The sequence below is a fragment of the Aquarana catesbeiana genome, linkage group LG01, assembly GCF_042186555.1.
Source record: "Aquarana catesbeiana isolate 2022-GZ linkage group LG01, ASM4218655v1, whole genome shotgun sequence".
Taxonomy (NCBI): domain Eukaryota; kingdom Metazoa; phylum Chordata; class Amphibia; order Anura; family Ranidae; genus Aquarana; species Aquarana catesbeiana.
In genome coordinates, this window is record NC_133324.1 from 856,083,404 (window position 1) to 856,105,073 (window position 21,670).

The 21,670-nt window shown below is 42.3% G+C and overlaps 1 protein-coding gene across 2 annotated transcripts in view; it reads right to left on the reverse strand.

The window, feature by feature from the left end:
* The window catches only part of RBPJ (recombination signal binding protein for immunoglobulin kappa J region), a 165,918-nt gene that overhangs the window by 35,367 nt on the left and 108,881 nt on the right, over positions 1–21,670 (reverse strand). The window lies entirely within an intron of this gene.

Here is a 21,670-nt window from a genome sequence, read left to right on the forward strand (position 1 = left end):
TTTAAAGGCTCAAGGTTTTTTATTTACCTTCATGCATTCTATGCACGAAGATAAAAAAACCTGTGTGCAGTGACCCCCTAACCCTTCCTAATACTCACCTGAGCTCACTCTCGATCCAGCAATGTGCACGAGAGCCAAGCTTCTCCAGGGTCTTTCATTACTCATTGGCTGAGACAGCAGCTGGAGCCATTGGGCCCTGCTACTGTCAATCACAGCCCATGAGCCAAAGAGGAGAGGACGGAATGGCAGGGCCGAGCCTCAGAACTGTGGCTTAGCTCTGTGATGGACACAGATTGGGAATCAGGAGCGAGCACACATCAGTGCCCTAAGAGCAAGTGGCTCGTTATTGGGGGCACTGGCTGAAGAGGAAAAGCCATGAGCGCCGGCGGGGGACCTGAAAAGAGGAGGAGGAATGAGGCTGCCCTGTGCCAAAAACAACTGCATAGAGCAGGTATGACTTTTTTTGTAAATTTCACTTTAATGGAAAACATGAAAACTTTAAAATGCAGAAAAGGCCAGCACTCAAAACCAGATGACGTTTTTTTCCCCCATTACATAGAATACACTGACATTTCTGGAGCGTGTAGGCCTCTATTTATTAAGGTAAAAGACACATTAATCATTTTAAATTCAGCAGGACCTTTTGACTAAAGCTGGACCAAAACACAGGTAGAACTTCATACGAATGTTTGTACGAAAAATCTCATCAGTAAGTTTGATAATGCCTACAGAGACTTAACGTCATTCGAAAGTACTACCAAATTTGGTTTGCTCCTAATATTTTAGTTGGCATTTCCCGAACAAAAATCACATATAATTTTAGAAATCTGTTTGAGAACAACTTTCAATTCTGCTCCTTCAAATTTTCTTGCCACTACCATCAAGAAATCATCAATTTGAAAGCTCTGATTGGAAAATTGAACAAACATTCCAAAGACAAAAATTTTGTAACAGAATTCTACAAGCGTAGAGCAAGCTTAATATGGCTAAACACACTGGCTTGTCTCCATCTAAACTGAGTCAACTTTCCTGAGGATGAACGTTTGGATGAAACATGTTGGGCGGAGTTGCTCAGTGACATCTCGCAAGCTGGCCAGTCTTGCGGTGGCGCTGTGTAAACTCTTTACCGGTTTGTTCCTACTGAACATTAGACATGTGCATTAGTTTTCGTCCGAATGCATTTTCGGCCGAATTTCGGGTATTTTCGTTATTGGAACATGCAGAATCCGAAAACCGAAAGATCCGACAAATGCTTAATTTTCATTTTCGCTGCAACAACAGTTCGATATAGATAGGAGATTCGACATGACGCTGACAATAGCGATCTGTGTCCATCAAACCTGTGGTCGAATGTGCCTAACCTTAGCTCTATTAGTCCAAGATTATTCGACAGAGAAAAGATTCAACATTACAGTGAATATAGCAAAAAAGGTTGAATGTGCCTAACCTAACTCTATTAGTCCAAGATTATTCGACATGGAAAGAAAAGATTCGACGAAGCAGTTGCCGCAAGCGGACATTTATGGTCAAATGCTCCGCCCATAGGCTATAGAACAACTAATGTTGGGCGACTAGTAAAAATAATAAATATAATTATTACTAGTGTCATACATTAGAATTCTACTATAGCTTGTAGACGGAACATTCGACTGGAAATGTACGATTGCGGCGTCGTACAGTTTAGCTGCTCCGTCGAATCTTCTTAGCACATTCGACAGACACCATAAGCCTTCAATGACAGATTCAACCTTAATTATATCGGATTTTCAGACGAATGCATTTTTTTTAACGAAACGTAATAAATAAAAACGAATTTCGGGAGTAACTAAATAAATAGATTTTTCGTATGAAAACGAAATTCCGAAACAAAATATTTCAGTGTGCACATGTCTACTGAACATGTGAGTGCAATACTTCTTAAATAAATTCATGTTTTAAGCTGTACCGCACTTCGAGACTTCTCCTTTGTTTCATTTGGCCATCATATGTGGATTTGAGTGTGGGCTAAGGAGACAGATATCCTCACTGTTATACTGGAGCTGATAACCGGGACCCTCAGTATTTTTCAAAGAACTCAGTGATCTTTCCTCTGGTAAGAGGCTGGGCATGGAGGAGCGGCACCTGAACACTGGAAGCACTTATATTTGTTTGAAAGTCACTTAAAGCTCCTTGGAGTCACTGGTGGGTTTTTTTTATATACATTCTTGGATTTTTTTTGGCACACGTGCATTTATGCTTTGGTCTTCTTAATCATATTTATGTTCTCTGGTTGTGTTTTACTTTGTGATAGCATTTAAAATGGGACATGCACATTCATTTGTGTTTTATTAAATGGTTTCTGCCCTGTATTCACACACTTGAGTGCTGCCGTCCCATACACTGAGCGCGAGATTAATTTTTTTTTTCTTTTCTATTGTCTTAATTATTACCTTGCACACCCCATGTACGGTACTTTTAAAACATCCCCACAGTCTCCTTAGATGCCTTTGATGCAATAAACACTACAGATTCACAGTATGAGTCTGTGTAGGGTTATGAGTGCAGCTAAAGACTGTGTAACTTAAGATATATTCAGAGCAATTGTTTTTCCTATAAAGAGTCATTTGGGAAATTTTTAAATACTTACCAGAAATGCCCTGTTGCTATGTAGTGCTCCTAACCTGCCACTTCCTGGTCAGCGGAGCTACTCATCATTTCCTCCCTCGCCTGTGCTCCCGGGAAATGTCAGTCATTTTCCAGGAGTCTGGGGAGTAACGTGAGCAAAAATTGTGTTATTTCCCGACAGGAAATGACACGATTTAAGGCGGTTACCATAACAACGGGATGGGACCTTCCTCCGTCGCTGCCCGTTGCTATGGCAACTTTTAAAACAAACGGCGATACGGCCGCTGGAGATCGAGAGGTGCATGCACCTCTTCATCGCTAGTCCCGGAAGAGGTATCGTTTGGGCTTCACGTGCCCACAATCATCATGGAAACGACCAGAAGAGGAATTACTAAGTTGTGAGTATAAAATATATTATCAACATCCACTAGCAAACATATAAAATTGTTCTTTATGTTAATAATGCATTATGCTCGGATACCTGAAAAAAAAAAAAAAAAAAAAAAAAAAAAATGTGCCCTGAACTCCGCTTTAACATGGTAAAATTTTGGAGCTGCTATAAAAATTATAAGTGAATATTGCTGCTTTACAGAAACTTGTGTAAGTTGTAGCTTGCAGCTGGCACCAAAAAGACCCTGTGTGGGGTGGATATGCGGCTCCACCCTTACCTTTATTTCTCGGAAAGTAATCTGTGCCAGGTTTCAAGCACACACACTTTGAACTGATTGATTAAAGGAAACCTGTCATGGAGGAAACAGAAGCTGATACTGATGACCTTTCCTTCTTAAAGTATTAAGTGCCAGGCTATCATACCTCTCCACAGTTTCTCTCTTTAGAATCTTATGCTTCAATAGCTTAGGTCGCAGAGCCAGAACAAGCATGCAGATAAGGAGTTCTGGCTTTCCTGATTGTTCCAGGTCAGCGACACAAATCAGTGAAGCCACAGCTGCCAAGCCATTAGGCATTTTTAGGTTATCAGCCATGGCAGCAGCCTATGTTGTTTTTTTCATTACATGTTTCCTTGCTCATGGTCAGACACATTTTCATATATAATCTATTGCATAAAACTACTACTTCTTTTGGCAGTAGTTTTACATTTGGATGTACGGCAAGGAGGTTTCCAGGGAGCTCTCCAATGGTGGCAATACACAGTGATTTGTGATTGATCTAGGTACAAGCAATTCATCATTAGTTGAAATATTTAGCGACATGTTTGGTGATGTACTTGCTTGCAATCAACTGATAAATCAGAAATGTAAATGACCAAATAAAGTTGACTGTATAAATAATCTGTATTCTGATCACTTCTGCAGCACATGCTCACAGATCGGTTTGAGGGATCAGGAGAGAGACCATTAAAATTCTGCTACATGTCAAAAACAGGAGGTTTTTGGTTTGCATTGTTTGTTTAATCAGTTTTGATGCAGTGAATGAGCAATATGATCATATTTAGTCATGTGTGTGTTGCTACCCTAAGGGTGAAGTGAGTTCTCTGGGGCATTCCTTAACTAAACTGCATTGGTATTGCAGGGATTCTCTGGGAAATGCCTGGTGGGAACTTCAGCCCCTTCATGTCTGATCACTTCAAGCTTTCTAATACCTAGAAACAGGGCTTTTTTTCTCAAATAATAGGTGCTGGAACTCAACCATGACTCCCCAAAACCCCTCCACCCACACACCCTCCAAATCGCATCAAATAGTGGGTGTGGTCAGTGAAATTTCACTAACAGTAGGAGGGTCCTAAAGGGGCATTAAATACCAAGATTGCATTACATACTGAGTGCAGAGTTCAAGGGGGTTACACACAGAGTGCAGAGCTGTCACTTGTAAACACAGAAAGCAGACTTCTGCGTTTACAAGTGATTGTGGTGAGCAGCCCCCCCCCCCCCCAGGGTCTGAGCCAGAGGTGGTGGAACTCAGTTACACCAAGTTCCCCCTGCAAAAAAGCCCTGCCTAGAAATCAGATTCCCTTTTTTTGTTCATGAGACAAAGGACTGGCAAAGCCATTGCAAGGTTTTAAAAGGGACATACATCCATTGAAAATCCCTACTGATAAAAAAGTGTCTAAATCGGTAGTATTATAACTGAGATAGTTGTCTTTTCTATTAACATGATAAATAAAAGCCATAAATTATGTTTAAGTAAATTATGGCTTTTTATGTAAAAATTAGACCCTATTTAACAGATTCCAGACTGCTCATTGCACATTTACTGCGGCAGGGCAGCCTGGCTACACAAAAAGTACCGTCTTCTGGGTCTAGCGCCCTCGGTGACATGCTCCCGTTGTGTCAGCCAATCAGTGGGTTCAGTGGACATGATGTTCGCTGGCACCCAGGGATCTCTCCCGAGAGAGGCAGAACGGAGGCCTGCCTATGTAAACAAGGCAGATCGACGTTCTGACAGGGAAGAAGATGGAGATCTTGTGATTCTAGATGTTAACCCCTTCCCTGACAGTGTCATTATTACAGTAAAAGTACTTTTTTTTTTTTTTTCAGCAATGATCACTGTTAGTGTCACTGGTCCCCAAAAAGTGTCACTTCGTGTCCGATTTGTCCGCCACAATGTCGCAGTCCCACTAAAAATTGCTGATTGCCACCATTACTAGTAAAAAAAAAAAAAAATTCCATAAAAATATCCCATAGTTTGTAGACACTCTACCTTTTGTGCAAACCAATCAATATATGCTTATTGGGATTTTTTTTTACCAAAAATATGTAGCAGAATACATATTGGCCTAAACTGACGAACAAATTAGATTTAATTTTTTTTTTATTGGGTATGTTTAATAGCAGAAAAGTAAAAAATAGTTTTTTTTGTAAATAGCGCAAAAGATAAAAACCGCAGAAGCAATCAAATACCACCAAGAGAAAGCTCTATTTACGGGAAAACGGGACATAAATTGTATTTTTGTACAGCGTCACACAAACGCTGAATTGTCAGTTAGAGTAGCGCAATACCGTATCAAAAAAATGGCCTTTGCCATGAAGGTGGGGTAAACCATCTGGAGCTTAAGTGGTTAAATACGGTTTTGGTTCTTTTTTTTTAATCAGGACAAGTAAATTGTCATGAGGGACAAGTAGATTGGGACCCAGATTCAGTCCCTTGCACAATTTTATTTTTTTTTATATATTTGCACACCCCTACATAGCCATGAAACATCACCAAAGTGTCCTCTGTTAATGAGCAACATGGCTTCTGGAAGCAATTCCTCCCTTTCAATTTAATGTTACTGGATCCTCTGCGAACAAGGCTCTCGGATTGCATTACTGGTACAATGCAGTAGCTTATAGTAGACAAACTCCAGTGATTGTTTAATTATTTTTAAATGTGCTGAATCTAGCTTGAAAAACATATAGCAATACATTAGTTAGGACCTTCAATTCAACTATCCAGAAATGGATTTTTACCATCAACTCCAATTTCTTGCACAAAAAAAAAAAAAAAAAAAAAAAAAAAGCATTTATGAACACTGGTATTCAACCTGTAACCTCTTTTCAAATACAGACCGATTCCTAATCATCCCTGGTTTCTTAAAGTTGAACTATAGGCAAAACTTTTTTTCCCCCCATTTTGGATAGAACAAGGGAGAGTTATAACCCCGGTCAGATTTTTTTTTTTCCTGCCATTTGTGTCCAATTACAGGAGATTTACCTTCACTTCCTTCCCAAGTACCCCCAACAGGTCATGTTTTCACGCTTTTCATTATTTTGCACAGGTGATTTGATCAGTTTCACTGCCTTAGTAATTACCACAGCTGTTTCATCTGAGGGAAATCTTGAGGGAATTCCTTGGGGACCCCCAGGTCACTGGAATTAGTGTCTCCATTAGAAAATTTCCCCTCAATTACTTTTCTAGGGGCAACCCAAAATTTGGGATTTTCCTTTACTTTCACTTTCGATGACAATGGTAAACAGGACAAAAAGGTCCCCAACAGGGACACAGACAGCACTAAAAATGGACACGCATTCTTATCCCTCTCTCCTCTACCCAAAACTAAAAAGTTTTGCCTTCAGTTATACTTTAAGGCGCCTTGACATTACTGCATAGAAACGTGCAATAAAAAAAAAAGAAAAAAGGGAAAGAAAAAAAACAAAAAAACAAAAACACGATGGGGAAAAAAAACACACAACTGTTCATTTTACTTTCAAGTCACAGTGTAGAAGGACACAGTCTGGTCCGAGATGGCGCATATTTGGCAACTTAAGCAGCACAGTAAGCCATTCTGTGGCAGTTTAAAGGCTAAGTTTACCTTCTGAACATGTTACATCAGTATTTAGGGTGTAACATGTTCAGCACCACCTACCTCACCCCATTTCCCTGTGCCAGTGGGCGGAGGTTGTTCTTCCCACAGCCGCTGTCACATTTTAAAAACGGGACGGCTGCAGAAAACATGTAGTTCTCAAAGAACCCAATGAAAACATTTTAACCTGCAAAATCACATCTAGTTATCTTTTTAACTAAAAAGGTGAAGTTAATCTTTAAAAGTTCATCTATGGCCAGAAGTGAGCGAAAACAAAACACTCAGAATGACTTTAATACCCCAGCTGTCCACTAGATGGCAGACATGTTTTAATGACAAACATATACCAGAAATGCATGCTTATACAGTCAATGGTTGAAATCATTTAGTTACAAACAGCTCTTCAGTTTTAATTAAAAAAAAATTATTAATACAAATGTTATCAAATCAAGCTTTTGCAAGCAAAGAGTCTACGTGCTCATTTCAAAAAGCTATAAGATTTGCATTATTTTCTATTATTCAGAAATAACATTGTTGCTTTTAGTTCTCAGAGCTGAAAGTAATTGTTATGACAAACTATGCTCACTTTATAGCTTAGTGAATTGAGACTTTTTAAAACCACTAAAAGCCCACTGCACCACAGTGAACAACTGTGTGCATTAGATGCAGTCGCTGAATGGTAACGGTAAAATCTCATGCACTTCAAAAGGGCTGCCTGACAAAAAGGCCAGGTTGAATGCTTAATTGAGCAATGTGTACCATGGCTGCCGGCCATGTCAACATGGGTTTCAATGGTTGGTAAAACCACAGCTCAACTGCCTGTTTTTACTTCCCCCTTAACCATTCATATAAACAAGGCTTTAGGGAACATTTTGCTTACCACTTATGTAAAGGGGGACAATTCACTGATCAACAAAATAAGAGGACATGTCTTAATTGACTTTCAACATAAGCAGTTGTTTCTCCAAAGTGGACAGGACAGGTTGAATGCTTAATTGAGCAATGTGTACCATGGCTGCTGGCCATGTCAACATGGGTTTCAATGGTTGGTAAAACCACAGCTCAACTGCCTGTTTTTACTTCCCCCTTAACCATTCATATAAACAAGGCTTTAGGGAACATTTTGCTTACCACTTATGTAAAGGGGGACAATTCACTGATCAACAAAATAAGGGGACATGTCTTAATTGACTTTCAACATAAGCAGTTGTTTCTCCAAAGTGGGAACACTATTTTACACAATAATCACTAGGGCTGCGCATCTTCACTGGTCTCACGATTCGATTGCGATTATCTGGTCAACGATTCGATTCGATTCCGCGATGCATCACGATGCATCACGATTACCGACGAGCTCCCACTTCCGCCGCCTAGGTGGCCCTTCCACCCTGCAATCTTCTAGGACACATCACAGTTCCCAAAAGACTGCCCGGCTATGCAGGACAGCGCAGTGAGACATGCGCACCCGGCTGTGAAGCTGCAAGCTGTCACAGCCGGATGCCCACAGTAGTATTGCCAGCGCTGTGGACAGGTGGGGGAGAGAAGGGAGGGTTTGGGTGGCCACGTCGCTGGATTGTGGGACAGGTGAGTGTCTTTTTATTAAAAGTCAGAACATGCACTTTTTTTGTAGCTGCTGACTTCTAATAAACAAAAAATTGACTGGAACTCCGCTTTGAATTAAAAATAACCTCACTCCCTAAAAAAGTGCACTAATCCGGTGCACTACAGGGTACAGAGATTCACACACACACTGCTGCTGGGAGGTCAAAAGGGATAGAATCCACAGATGACAAACAGCCCTGTGAAGTTCCCTGTACTGTCTCTGTGCTGACCAGTGGCGGCTGGTGCTCAAAATTTTTTTGGGGGGCGCAAACAAACTGAAAAATACTGAACCTCGCCCGCCAAACGCAGCCACCTGTGCCCGCCAAACTCAGCCACCTGTGCCCGCCAAACTCAGCCACCTGTGCCCGCCAAACTCAGCCACCTGTGCCCAAACTCAGCCACCTGTGCCCAAACTCAGCCACCTGTGCCCAAACTCAGCCACCTGTGCCCAAACTCAGCCACCTGTGCCCAAACTCAGCCACCTGTGCCCAAACTCAGCCACCTGTGCCCAAACTCAGCCACCTGTGCCCAAACTCAGCCACCTGTGCCCAAACTCAGCCACCTGTGCCCAAACGCAGCCACCTGTGCCAAAACGCAGCCACCTGTGCCAAAACGCAGCCACCTGTGCCAAAACGCAGCCACCTGTGCCCGCCAAACGCAGCCACCTGTGCCCACCAAACGCAGCCACCTGTGCCCAAACGCAGCCACCTGTGCCCAAACGCAGCCACCTGTGCCCAAACGCAGCCACCTGTGCCCGCCAAACGCAGCCATCACTGACCCCCCCCCCCCCAATTACTTTCTTTTAATAAATATATTACAAAGGATGGTGTGCCCCCGCTGTATGTGCTTTTAAAAAACGATGTCACTTCATACCAAATTTTGCCGGTATACGATCATGTGACTCCCGGCCGTCCCGCCCCTCTCCGCTCTCCTCTTCCCTCTCCGCTCTCGTGTCTCCTGAGTCCTGACGTCAGTGGGGAATTCTCAGTCCCGCCCGCTGACTATAGTTATCGTATCAGAAGAGAGGCGGGCGGGACTGAGAAATCCCCGCTGACGTCAGGACTCAGGAGGCGGAAGCGGAGAGCGAAGAAAAGAGCGGAGAGGGGCGGGGCGGGAGTCACATGATCGTATACCGGCGAAGTTCGGTATGAAGTGACATTGTTTTTTAAAAAAGCACATACAGCGGGGGCACACCATCCTTTGTAATATATTTATTAAAATAAAGACTGTTTAAAAATTTTCTCGAGCGCTTTCCCGGGAGGGGCGGGGCTACTAATGATGTCACCAAACATCGATTTTCGGGGTTTTATGCATCGATGCCGCATCGGGGACACCCGAATCGCGATGCATCGATGCAACGATTAATTTCAGCACCCCTAATAATCACTGTCTACATTTATTTGCTACTGCCATTATTATTACTGAAAGAAATGTATTCTGCCTGAGATAGGAATTATTCTCATTTCCCAACTTAGGCTGCGTTAACATTTATGCTTTACCATGCACCTAATGCACACAACATGCCACAGCACCTACCAGTACAGGGGGTCAGAGTGAGCTTCATTTATAGCTCTTTTAGAGCTTGTTCAGAAGATACAAAGTCAGCATGACAGTCAGGCAACACATTTCCAGAGGTAAATCACTGGCAACCTATACATGTCTTTCTATACAGATTTCTTTTAAATATTCCTCAATAGCGACAATATATAAAAATCCCATTTTTGTAAACCAAATGTCTTAGCAAATAGAGCTGAGGAACGGACCCAAGCACGCTCCACCCACTATAGGTCGCTTGTTAAAAAAAAAAAGAAAAAAATACTGGAGAAGGGGCCATGGTTGCCAACTGCCAGTAACTGACAGTTCGTAAAAATCTGTCACTTTTACAACTGTCCATAAACATCAGGGGCTAATTCATCATGCTGTGTTGACTTTTGTACAGTAAATGTAAACCATGCAAATTACTTGGTATGTGTATTGTCAGGGTTTCCATATCGTGTTCATACAGTTTAAGGGCCCTTTCACACATGCTGATCCGTTATACAAATTCCGCTTGCTCAGCAGGGATCAGTTGATGTGTAGAGACGGACCTGTCAGATCTCCACTCTCTTCTATGCGGAGATCGGATGAAAATGGACCGCCTGTTCGTTTTTATCCGATCTGATAGACGGATGGAAAATGGAGCGTCCGTTCGGGTCAACTTGAAAAAACTGACAGGCGGACTTGAACAGTCCGCATTTGTGCAAGGGGCCTCAATATTGATGGTCTTCATTTTGACTAGGAGCTCTGTCATGTTTCAGGGTGTCAGTAAAAATAAATAAAAAATAAAGTGCCCTGTCAATAATTTCCCATGTTTAGTCAGTAAAAAACACCCCAGGAGGTTGGCAACTTGGAGGGGGCAGAGACAAGACTAGTCACCCTGCACAAGGAGAGAGAGCAAGAGTGAGCAATCTTTATTGCAGGAAGCTCCTGCACAGAATTTTTTCACAATGGATTACTGCAGGGATCTGGAATAGCAGCACAAAAGGTAGAGATGCACCCAATGGAAATTCAGGATGCACCTGGCTGAAGTCGAAATGGACAGTTTTTGGCAAAAAAAAAAAAAAAAAAAAAAAAAAAAAATAATTATATATATATATATATATATATATATATATATATATATATATATATATATATATATATATATATATATATATATATATATATATATATATATATATATATATATATATATATATATACATATACATACACACACATACATATATATATATATACATACACACACACACACACAGTATATATAGTGTGAGTACACCCCTCACATTTTTGTGAATATTTTATATCTTTTCATGTGACAACACTGAAGAAATGACACTTTGCTACAATGTAAAGTAGTGAGTGTACAGCTTGTATAACAGTGTAAATTTGCTGTCCCCTCAAAATAAATCAACACTAACCATTCATTTCTAAACCGCTAACAAAAGTGAGTACACCCCCAAGTGAAAATTTCCAAATTGGGCCCAATTAGCCATTTTCGCTCCCCGATGTCATGTGACTTGTTAGTATTACAAGGTTTCAGGTTGAATGGGGAGCAGGTGTGTTAAATTTGGTGTTCTCTCTCATACTGGTCACTGGAAGTTCAACATGGCACCTCATGGCAAAGAACTCTGAGTATCTGAAAAAAATAATTAATGCTCTACAAAGATGGCCTAGGCTATAAGATGATTGCCAAGACCCTGTAACTGAGCTGCAGCACGAGCACGGTGGTCAAGACCATACAGCCGTTCAACAGCACTGGTTCCACTAAGAACAGGCCTTGCCATGGTCAAAGAAGTTGAGTGCACGTGCTCAGAGTCATATCCAGAGGTTGTCACCACGTCTACGGGCCTTCCTTTATCTAGATGGCAACTCACCTCATAGAAGGTTAATAGATTGGTTTGGCAAGAACGATTCTTCATGAATCCATGCTGATTACTGCTAAATGATACCGTTCTCGTTACTAAAATCTAGTATATAGTCCCTTATCCCCCCCAAGAGCTTGCATACTATTGATGTTAGGCTAACTGGTCTGTAATTCCCAGGGATGTATTTTGGGCCCTTTTTAAATATTGGTGCTACATAGGCTTTTCTCCAATCACCTGGTGTAGACTGTCAGTAAAAATTAGGAACAACGGTCTGGCAATTACTTGACTGAGTTCCCTAAGTTCCCTCGGATGCAAGCCATCTGGTCCCGGTGATTTTATTAATGTTAAGTTTCCCAAGTCTAATTTTAATTTTGTCCTCTGTTAACCATGGAGGTGCTTCCTGTGATGTGACATAAGGATAAACACTGCAGTTTTGGTTACTGAAAGCCCCCCCCCCCCCCCCCCCCCCCGATTCCCTCGTGAAGACTGAAAAGAATAAATTCAATACCTTCACCATCTCCCCATCCTTTTTAACCAGATGTCCTTCCTCATGCTTTATGGGCCAATATCGTCTGTCCTTCCTTTTTTACGGTTTACATACTTAAAAAATTTCTTGGGATTTTTTTTTTTTTTTTGCTCTCCTCCGCTATGTCTTTTGTGTTCCATTTTAGCTGCCCTAATTGCACCCTTACATTTCTTGTTGCATTGTTTATAAAGTCTGAATGCTGATAATGATCCCTCAAGCTTTTATTTTTTGAAGGCCTTCTCCTTTGCTCTTATATGCATTTTTACATTGGAGTTAAGCCATCCAGGACTTTTGTTCGCTCTTTTAAATTTATTAACCAATGGGATGCATTGGCTAATGCCCTTATTTAATGCTCTTAAAGCAAACCCATCTCTCCTCCGTGTTCTTTGTTCCTAAGATTTTATCCCAATTTGTGCCTTCTAACAAGGTTCATAGTTTAGGGAAGTTGGCTCTTTTGAAATTCAGTGTCTTTGTATTCCCCTTATGTTTCCTATCTGCGTGATTTATACTGAAGCCAACTGACCTGCGATTGCCGTTTCCTAAATTGCCCTGTATTTCCACATCCGTGATCAGATCCGTATTGTTGGTAATCCAGTAACGCTTTATTTCTAGTTGGTGCGTCTACCATCTGACCCATGAAATTGTCCTGCAAGACATTTAGGAACTGGCGAGCTTTAGACGAATGCATGGTTCCCTCCACCCAGTCTATGTCTGGATAATTAAATTCCCCATTATAACACTTTCCATCCTTGCTGCTAATCCAACTTGTAATAGGAGATCTGTCTCCCCCTCCTCCCTCAGGTTAGGGGGCCTATAGCATACTCCTAGTAATATTTTCCCCTTAGCTTCATCCCTTTGGAGCTCTACCCATAAGGATTCCACCTCCTCCCTAGCTCCCTTAGTGATGTCATCTCTCACATGCACTTGTACATTATTCTTCATATATAGGTATACCCCTCCCCTTTTTTACCCTCTCTATCCCTGCGATATAGGGTATACCCCATAAATGGTTGCCAGCCAATCATAAGAGCTGTTGAACCAGGTCTCCAAAAATTCCCACTAAATCCAAATCCTCCTTGTACAACAGTATCTCTAGTTCACCCATCATGTCTGCCAGGTTCCTGGCATTGGTGAACATGCCACGTAGTAGACCGGTCGCATACTATCCTCTTATTGGGTGTTCCAAGATGGCAACTAGAAATTGTTACTATACTTACCTACTTACCTTGGGTTTATGTGCTTTAGTCAACCTACCACTAATGCCCCCAATACTACCCTCTGGAATATGTTCCACGCTGACTATCTCTACCTCTGGGCCCTCCCCCCCGTCGCCTAGTTTAAAAACCACTCTAACTTTTTGGCCATCTTTACTCCCAGCTGATCTGCACCCTCCTCATTTAGGTGCAGTCCGTCCCTTCTATAGTACTGGCGATCAACTGAGAAGTCGGCCCAGTCCTCCAGGAACCCAAACCCCTCCTTACTACACCAGCTCTTCAGCCACTTGTTTACTTCCCTAATCTCCCTCTGCCTTTCTGGTGTGGCTTGATGTACCGGTAGTATTGCTAAGAATACTACCTTAAAGGTCCTTTTACTGGGTCTTCCTGAGCCCCTTCCAGTAATCTGTCCACCAGTTCCGTGATGTGCCGAACCCGAGCGCCTGGTAGACAACATACAGTTCGGCACTTCAAGTCTGTTACAGATTGCCCTCTCTGTCCTAAGAATTGAGTCCCCTACCACCAGAATCTGTCTCCCCCCCCTCACTAGAGGAGTTCTTCCCCCGGCAGCTAGGAGAGTCCCTCAGCTCCAGCAGTGTTGGTCCCTGACTGGTTTCACCAATGTCACTCAATGGAGCATACTTGTTGGGATCCTCCAGCCCTGGATCGGCCTCCCTGGCACTTCCCCCTCTACCCTTCCTGACAGTCACCCATTTACTCTTTCCTAGAGCCTGCACCTCTGTCTCCACCCGCCTCTGTGCTGGCACCTGCCGTGTACGTTCCTGGCTCTCCTTTGGTATGGAGGGACTTCTCAGTGCTGACAGTTGCTTCCCCAGATTCAGAACCTGGGCTTCCAGGGAAACAATGTGCTTACATTTTGCACAGCAGTATTCACCCTTGATCGGACGATCAAGGAACGCATACATGCCGCAAGATGTACACAGAGTCGCATCTCCACACCCACCGGGCATCGTACCTACTATTTTAATGAGGATTGGGGATTATACCCTGTCCAAATTAGTTTGCTAACAACTACCTTCCTGACACAAATACTCAACCAGACAATACACGTGCACACACATACACACAAGTACTAACGATCCACACACACTACTTAGACAACACTCAGGTACTCACAATACACAGGTACTACCTGACACTAATACTCAATACAGCCCACATGCACTCGCAGCACTCATGTACTTACCATACACAGGTACACACTTACTCTACACAGGTACTTGACCCCTGTTACAACCTCTTGTTTTCAACTCTGGTTTTTTAACTCACCACTTAGTCCAGTTCCACTTGGTCTAAGTTCCAGCAAGCTCAAAGATGAGCAGGCTCACAATGAGTTCTACAGAAGGTTATATAGGCCTCAAGCACCTGTGACCAATTAGCCACTCCCCTTAATTAGTAGGCTGAAGAAAGCAAAGAGAAATAAAGCTGTTTGAAAAGTGACAGAAAAAGGGTTAAAAAGCTAAAAGCAAAAGCCCCAAAAAGAACCTAAAAATGCAACCCGGCAATCACCAGCAGTCAAAAAGCAAAACTTGTTCACACTCTCCACTCAAGGTCCCCACTGTTTAGCTCCCAACCAGCAGTCTGGAAGCTGGCCTGGAAACGGAAGCCCATGGTACATGTGCCCCTGGAGTGGCAGTCCAGGGGTGCCGTAACTTCACTGAGTGAGGATCACTTTGAAATTATGGCACCAAGGTCACTGCACCTCGTAACACTCTTTTTTACACCTGCCTCCTGGGCCGGGCCTTTTGGCTGGGACCAGAGGAATTTTTTATTCCTGGTCGAAAGGGTTGGCCATTGTATTGCACAATGATCCGTTTCACTTACCTCTGCTTCCTTTTTCCCCCCCACTTTTTACTTAAAGCCCTTTGCTTGTCTTTTTTTGTCTTTTTATGTTTGTATACGGTTTTGCACGTGTGACTGGTAGAGTGAAGGTCCTCGGGCCTGTCCTGAAAGTCTTGGGAGGGGGTGGACATGGCCTTCTGGCTTGGTTCGCCTTCTCTCATGGGGTCTCCCTTCGGGGGAGACCCACCTAGTACTTGGGTGGGTCCGTTTCGGCAGACCCTCCAAAGAATGGGGTCCGTCTGGTTTTATCCAGATGGACCAAGTGTAAGTACCCCAGTCCCGGTCTGGAGCCTAACGCCCCGGGGGATCAGGGCAAGGTCCTTCGATATTAGGGGATCATGTGTACACCCGTTGCATGTTTTGGCACCAAGTGGAGTTTTTGGGAGTGTGTTCACACACCACAGGGTTTAAAAAAAAAAAAAAAAAAAAATATAAAGAATAGAAGAAAATCAGACAATAGTAAAAACTTTGGCTTAAAAGCCACCATGCTTTGCAGGTCTGTAACGTAGTACCACACCCACTGGCTTTTTAGAGCCTCACACTATTAAACTAGCAATGTGATGGTCAGAGGGCAAAGCACCAAAGAACTGACCCCAACTGAATAAAGTATAAGTGGACTTCAAGCAATGCCCTGAAAATGCAGGTAAATAAGCCACTCCTCAACAAGAAATTCTGGGTAAATTCTATGTATCCTTAGCAAAGGTTATGTGACCCATATACCAGCAAAGAGGCATTCGCTAACATGGCAGCAATATAAAAACGCCATTCACCGCCCTCCAACACTTCCTATTTCATTGGAACTCCAGGCACCATAAATACCTGGGTACATTTCTCACGCCTAGAGTAGACAATATTTTTGCGGCTAACTTCCTCCCCATTCCTGACTCAAACTAGAAGGGATCTCACCACTTGGTCTACCATGCTGCAGTCCTGGTTCGATAGATGTAGTGCACTCGAGATAGGAACCCTATACTAAGACCCTACATAAAATTGTTCCCACAGAGGTCTCAACTCTGCTGGAGATGTCAGGAGAAGAGCACCATGCTCCACATCATCTAGTCTTGCTTGATGATTCAGGGCTTCTGGGCACATGTTTAAAAACTGGATGTTTACATTTATGGATATCTGCATGCCCAATAACATGGCTAGTTTTCTTCTCTAACTCCAATTCCCTATTAATACAACTAAACACAGTGAGGGCATGCATCCAACAACCAACCACACCCCTCTTGATCGGTGGTTTGCGCACATAACCAAAATCAAGCTCATGGAAGAACTTATGGCCTCGGCCAACCACAGGAAAACTGCTTTAGTAAAACTTGGTTTCACTGGACTGAATTCACTTGCACACCTGAATATCATGATATCCTATCCTCCCAAATTTGATCCTGTAATCTAATCCTGGGAATTGCCATACAGGGCTAGGAAAGAACATACTGGATGGGCTGGTTACACCTTCCCCCCAATCCTTCTTGAACTTCCTGCAAACCTGCCCCCTTCCCTCCCCCCTAAATTTTTTGTCTCTCATGGACTTTTTTTTCCTCTCTACTGCTCTTTAACCATTCAGGTAGTTCTCACCCAGTGAGTAATGGAGCTATGGATGACACATGTTTTTATGTCATAACCAATCAACACATACCTCAAGTAGGATTTGTTGATTAAGTAACTTCCGGTATTGCCTACTGTTTACTGAGAGTATATAGCATTTTTTGGTCTTACCATATCTCTTGTACTTTGTGTTCAATATTTTTGGCTCACCAAACTAAGCATTCCTGTCTGTACTGAATTTTGATATTAGAAAAAGCCATTCACTCAGTTTTTCTCATTTAAAGATGCCCACAATAAAATAAAAATTATTTGCTATGGAGAACCTTTTTTTTCCACCGCTTTCCAAAGAATGTGCAATTCTGTAAACAAAGGAATACAGTGGCCACCACCAGGGCTCTGACACTTATGAAGGATAATTCATGAAAACTTGAAGAAGAATGAAGCTGCTGCCAACAACCTAATCTATTATATTTAAAAAGCTAAAAAGAATGGGGCTGCTGCAGGCAACAGTTTATTTTTCATTGAGTATTTTTATTCTATAGTATTCATAAGTCAGCCTTTTCTGAAAATTAGCTACAAATTGGCCAGAAAAAAAAAAAAAAAAAAATTGGCTTCTCATTCTACGTATAGAAGAAAAAATAAAGCGAGATGATACTGTTCAGCTTTTTACAATGCAGACACAATGCTCCAGAGGCCACTGAGCTCACAAAAACACATTTTAAAAAGAACCATTTAAACAGAGCTGTGGAATTTAGAGGTGGCAGGGTTGAATGAGTGAATATGCCCCCAGGGGTCGAACTATTAAGAAATGCTTTGCACAGAAAAATAAGATCCGAACGGGGGTAATGTGAATTAAACAATCCTTCTAACAAAACAAAACATTTAATTTTAGAATTTCTCTATATAAAGCTTTTCACTATGTCAGCGTGCCGCGGGTTTCCAGTAAAATCGCATGGTCCAATTAGTTTAGAAGGGGATAAAAATTATTACTGCAGACTGGGCTGGAGAAAGAAGTCAAGGAATGCGGGGCAGTAAAAGACTGGTAACATTCTGCATACACAATAGCAAGATTCATACTTTTAAAGCTACACATTGGCTTCTGCTAGATTCATACACTCCACTTTTCCATGTTGACTCTAGTGCAGCTTTCTAACCCTTTTAACATAGAAAAACACTTCATATAACTTCCAGGTTTCAGGGAACCCCTGCTAATAATTACTAGATCACTCTCAGCGCTCACTATACAATAGTGTGAATAGTAAATTGAAGTATAATAAATAAAAGAATAATGAAGGTGGCAAACTTGACAACCCAGGGCTGTTCTATACAAAAAAAAAAAAGTGTAACGAAAATTAAATGAAAAACAATAATAATCAGAAAAACCCAGACAGTGAAAAAAAATGAGTGTTCCCTCACATTTGCGGTCAATAGAGAAGCGCTCCCTTAAAGTGAAGGTCTGTGAGGTGCCCCTTACATTAGGATACAATGTAGAAGGGACTTTGATGGTCAGTGGGAGAAGGACCCCTTTACACTGGGGGCCAGAGGAAAAAAAAAATGCTCTTTTCATTGGTGGTTAGTGGGAAGAAGTGGCCCAGTACACTGGTGGCCAGTGGTAAGAATACTCCTTACATTGGTGGTCAGTGGAAATAATGGGGTTGATTTACTAAAGAAAAAGGCAAGTGCAGTTGCTCCAGAACTTGGTAAAAGAGGGAGAGCTCTGCTGACTTCCATCATCCAAATCATGTGCAAGCATAAATGCATTTTTTTTTCCTTGTATATGATTGGGTATTCTTTGTGAAATTTTACCTTATCAAAAGCACTTGATCTCCTGCTGATTTTGTACATTTGCCCACTAACAAAAAAATGATCAGTCTAGAATTTTAATGTTAGGTTTATTTTAACAGTGAAAGACAGAGTGAAAAATCTAGAAAAACGCATTTCAAAAACGTCATAAATTGATTTGAATTTTAATGAGTATTTGACCCTTTCACAAAACATGACTTTGTGCTTGGCGGCAAAACCCTTGCTGGCAATCACAGAGGTCAGACATTTCTTGTAGTTGGCCACCAGGTTTGCACAACTCTCAGAAGGGATTATGTCCCACTCCTCTTTGCAGATCCTCTCCAAGTCATTAAGGTTTTGAGGCCAATGTTTGGCAACTCAAACCTTCAGCTCCCTCCACATATTTTCTATGGGATTAAGGTCTAGAGACTGGCTAGGCCTCTCCAGGACCTTAATGTGCTACTTCTTGAGCCACTCCCTTTTTGCCTTGGCTGTGTGTTTTGGGTCATCATAGTGGAATACCCAGCCACGACCCATTTTCAATGCCCTGACTGAGGGAAGGAGGTTCACGCCCAAGATTTGACAGTGCTTGGCCAAGTCCCTTTGATGCAGTGAAGTTGTCCTGTCCCCTTAGCAGAAAAACACCCCCAAAGCATAATGTTTCCACCTCCATGTTTGACAGTGGGGATGGTGATCTTGGGGTCATAGGCAGCATTCCTCCTCCTCCAAACACGGCCAGTTGAGTTGATGCCAAAAAGCTTGATTTGACCACAACACTTTAACCCAGTTCTCCGCTGAATCATTCAGATGTTCATTAGCAAAGCAGGCAGGTAGGGGCATATCATTTCAGATACAGTTAGGGCCCTTTCACACTGGGGCGGGGGTAAAGCGCCGCTATTGTAAGCGGCAATTTACCATCAGTATACGGCCGCTAGCAGGGGGCGGTTTTACCCCCCCGCTAGCGGCCGAGAAAGGGTTAAAAACAACCGCAAAGCGCCTCTACAGAGGCGCTTTGCCGGCGGTATAGCCGCACTGTCCCACTGATTTTAATGGGCAGGAGCGGTATACACTCTGCTCCTTCACCGCTCCGAAGATGCTGCTAGCAGGACTTTTTTTCCCGTCCTGCTAACGCACCTCTCCAGTGTGAAAGCCCTCGGGGCTTTCACACTGGAGACAAAGCAGCGGCACTTTCGGGTCGGTTTGCAGGCGCTATTATTAGCGCAATAGCGCCTGCAAACCGCCCCAGTGTGAAAGGGCCCTAAGGGAGGAATGGCTTTTAGGCGCTGCACTGTTTTCACTCATGACAATCATCTATATATGTGCAAGGAAAAATCCTGTTTTTCCTCGTACACTACTAGATATTTTATTGAAAAGGGAATTTCCACTTAGCTTCATGTCATTTACTGAGCTAAGTGGAAAATTAAGTAGATCTAAACCCAAAAACAAAAATTTACTGCAGTTTATCAGTCCTTAAATGAGATGACGGTATTAGTACTTTAGTCGGGTTCCCCCCCCCCCTTTATTTTTTAGCTGGTGATCCTGAAAACGCCACACTTCCTGTTCCTTTTACGTCTACACCAATTTCTTCCTTTTATCTACATAAGAATTCATGTGATTACACAGGCTAGACTTCAAACACATCTGCCTTTGCTCATTTCCAATACAAGGCAGAGTATTGAACTAGTTTACAACAGAAAGAAGAATGCTTGTCATTTGACCACAGGAAGTGAAAAGGGCATTGCTTTTTCTGGCAGAATCATCAGGTATTTTGTGTATTTGCCAAACATTCTTTTTAGTCCAACATTTAAAGTTTTTTTTAAAGGCTCAAGGTTTTTAACCTTCATGCATTCTATCCATGGAGGTAAAAAAACCTGTGTGCAGCAGCCCACCCTAGCCCCCCTTAATACTTACCTGAGCCCCATTTCAATTCAGCAATGTGTACGAGAGCAGCAGCTCCCCCAGATCACGCTATTGGCAATCACAGCCAGTGCACCAATAAGAGCGGGGCCAAGATCTGTGTGTGAATGGACACACAGAGCAGCGGCTCTGGATCAAGCAAGCAATTCAGCTTGGCAATCTGCGTCAGCGATGGAAATACAAAAGAAAAAAACGAAATACCGCACTGATAACCCAAAACAAATGTATATATGAAGCAGCCAGCACAGCAATAGACAAAGTTGAATAGTTAAATTTAAAAAAAGCTATGTGCAGTGCTAAAAGTGAAAAAAATTTCTGTATAGCTACAGGATGATCAAAATACGTGCATCGACAATACCATGAAAACCCAGATATAAAAAGTGCCATGAAATGTGCATGGATATCTCACACTGATATGTAAATAAACATTGCACCAGATATAAATATTGTGACAAAAACACAAAAAGGAAAAAAATTTGTGGGGGAAAAAAAAAAAAAAAAAAAAATCACACAATCAAAAAAACGTCCACATTAGGTAAAGAACAGGTGTTGAAATGGATCCAAAAATAGAGGGTATTTTTTTTTATTGTATCAGCAGGGATCAAATAGGAATCACGTGTTAAGGAGACAACCATCAACTAGGAGAAGGCATTACGCTATGTGGAGCATTTGTTTCCTTTTTGGTTACACTGTATGAGTGCATAAGGAAGACTTGGTCCAGCCTTCGTTTGAGGCTGCCAGTCCTGACAGGCTATTGCCATATTGACATATACAAGGGACGGAGGGATCATCTCCCATTCTGGCCAGGATTAAGAGGCATGGAAGTTCCATTCTACTGGTGTAAATATACCACAAGCTCTGGCGACTCATTGGGCATATGCCTTACGGAGTTCCGGTAAGCCTTCTCCTAGTTGGTGGTGGTGGTTGTCTCCTTTACACACGTGATTCCTATGTGATCCCTGCTGAA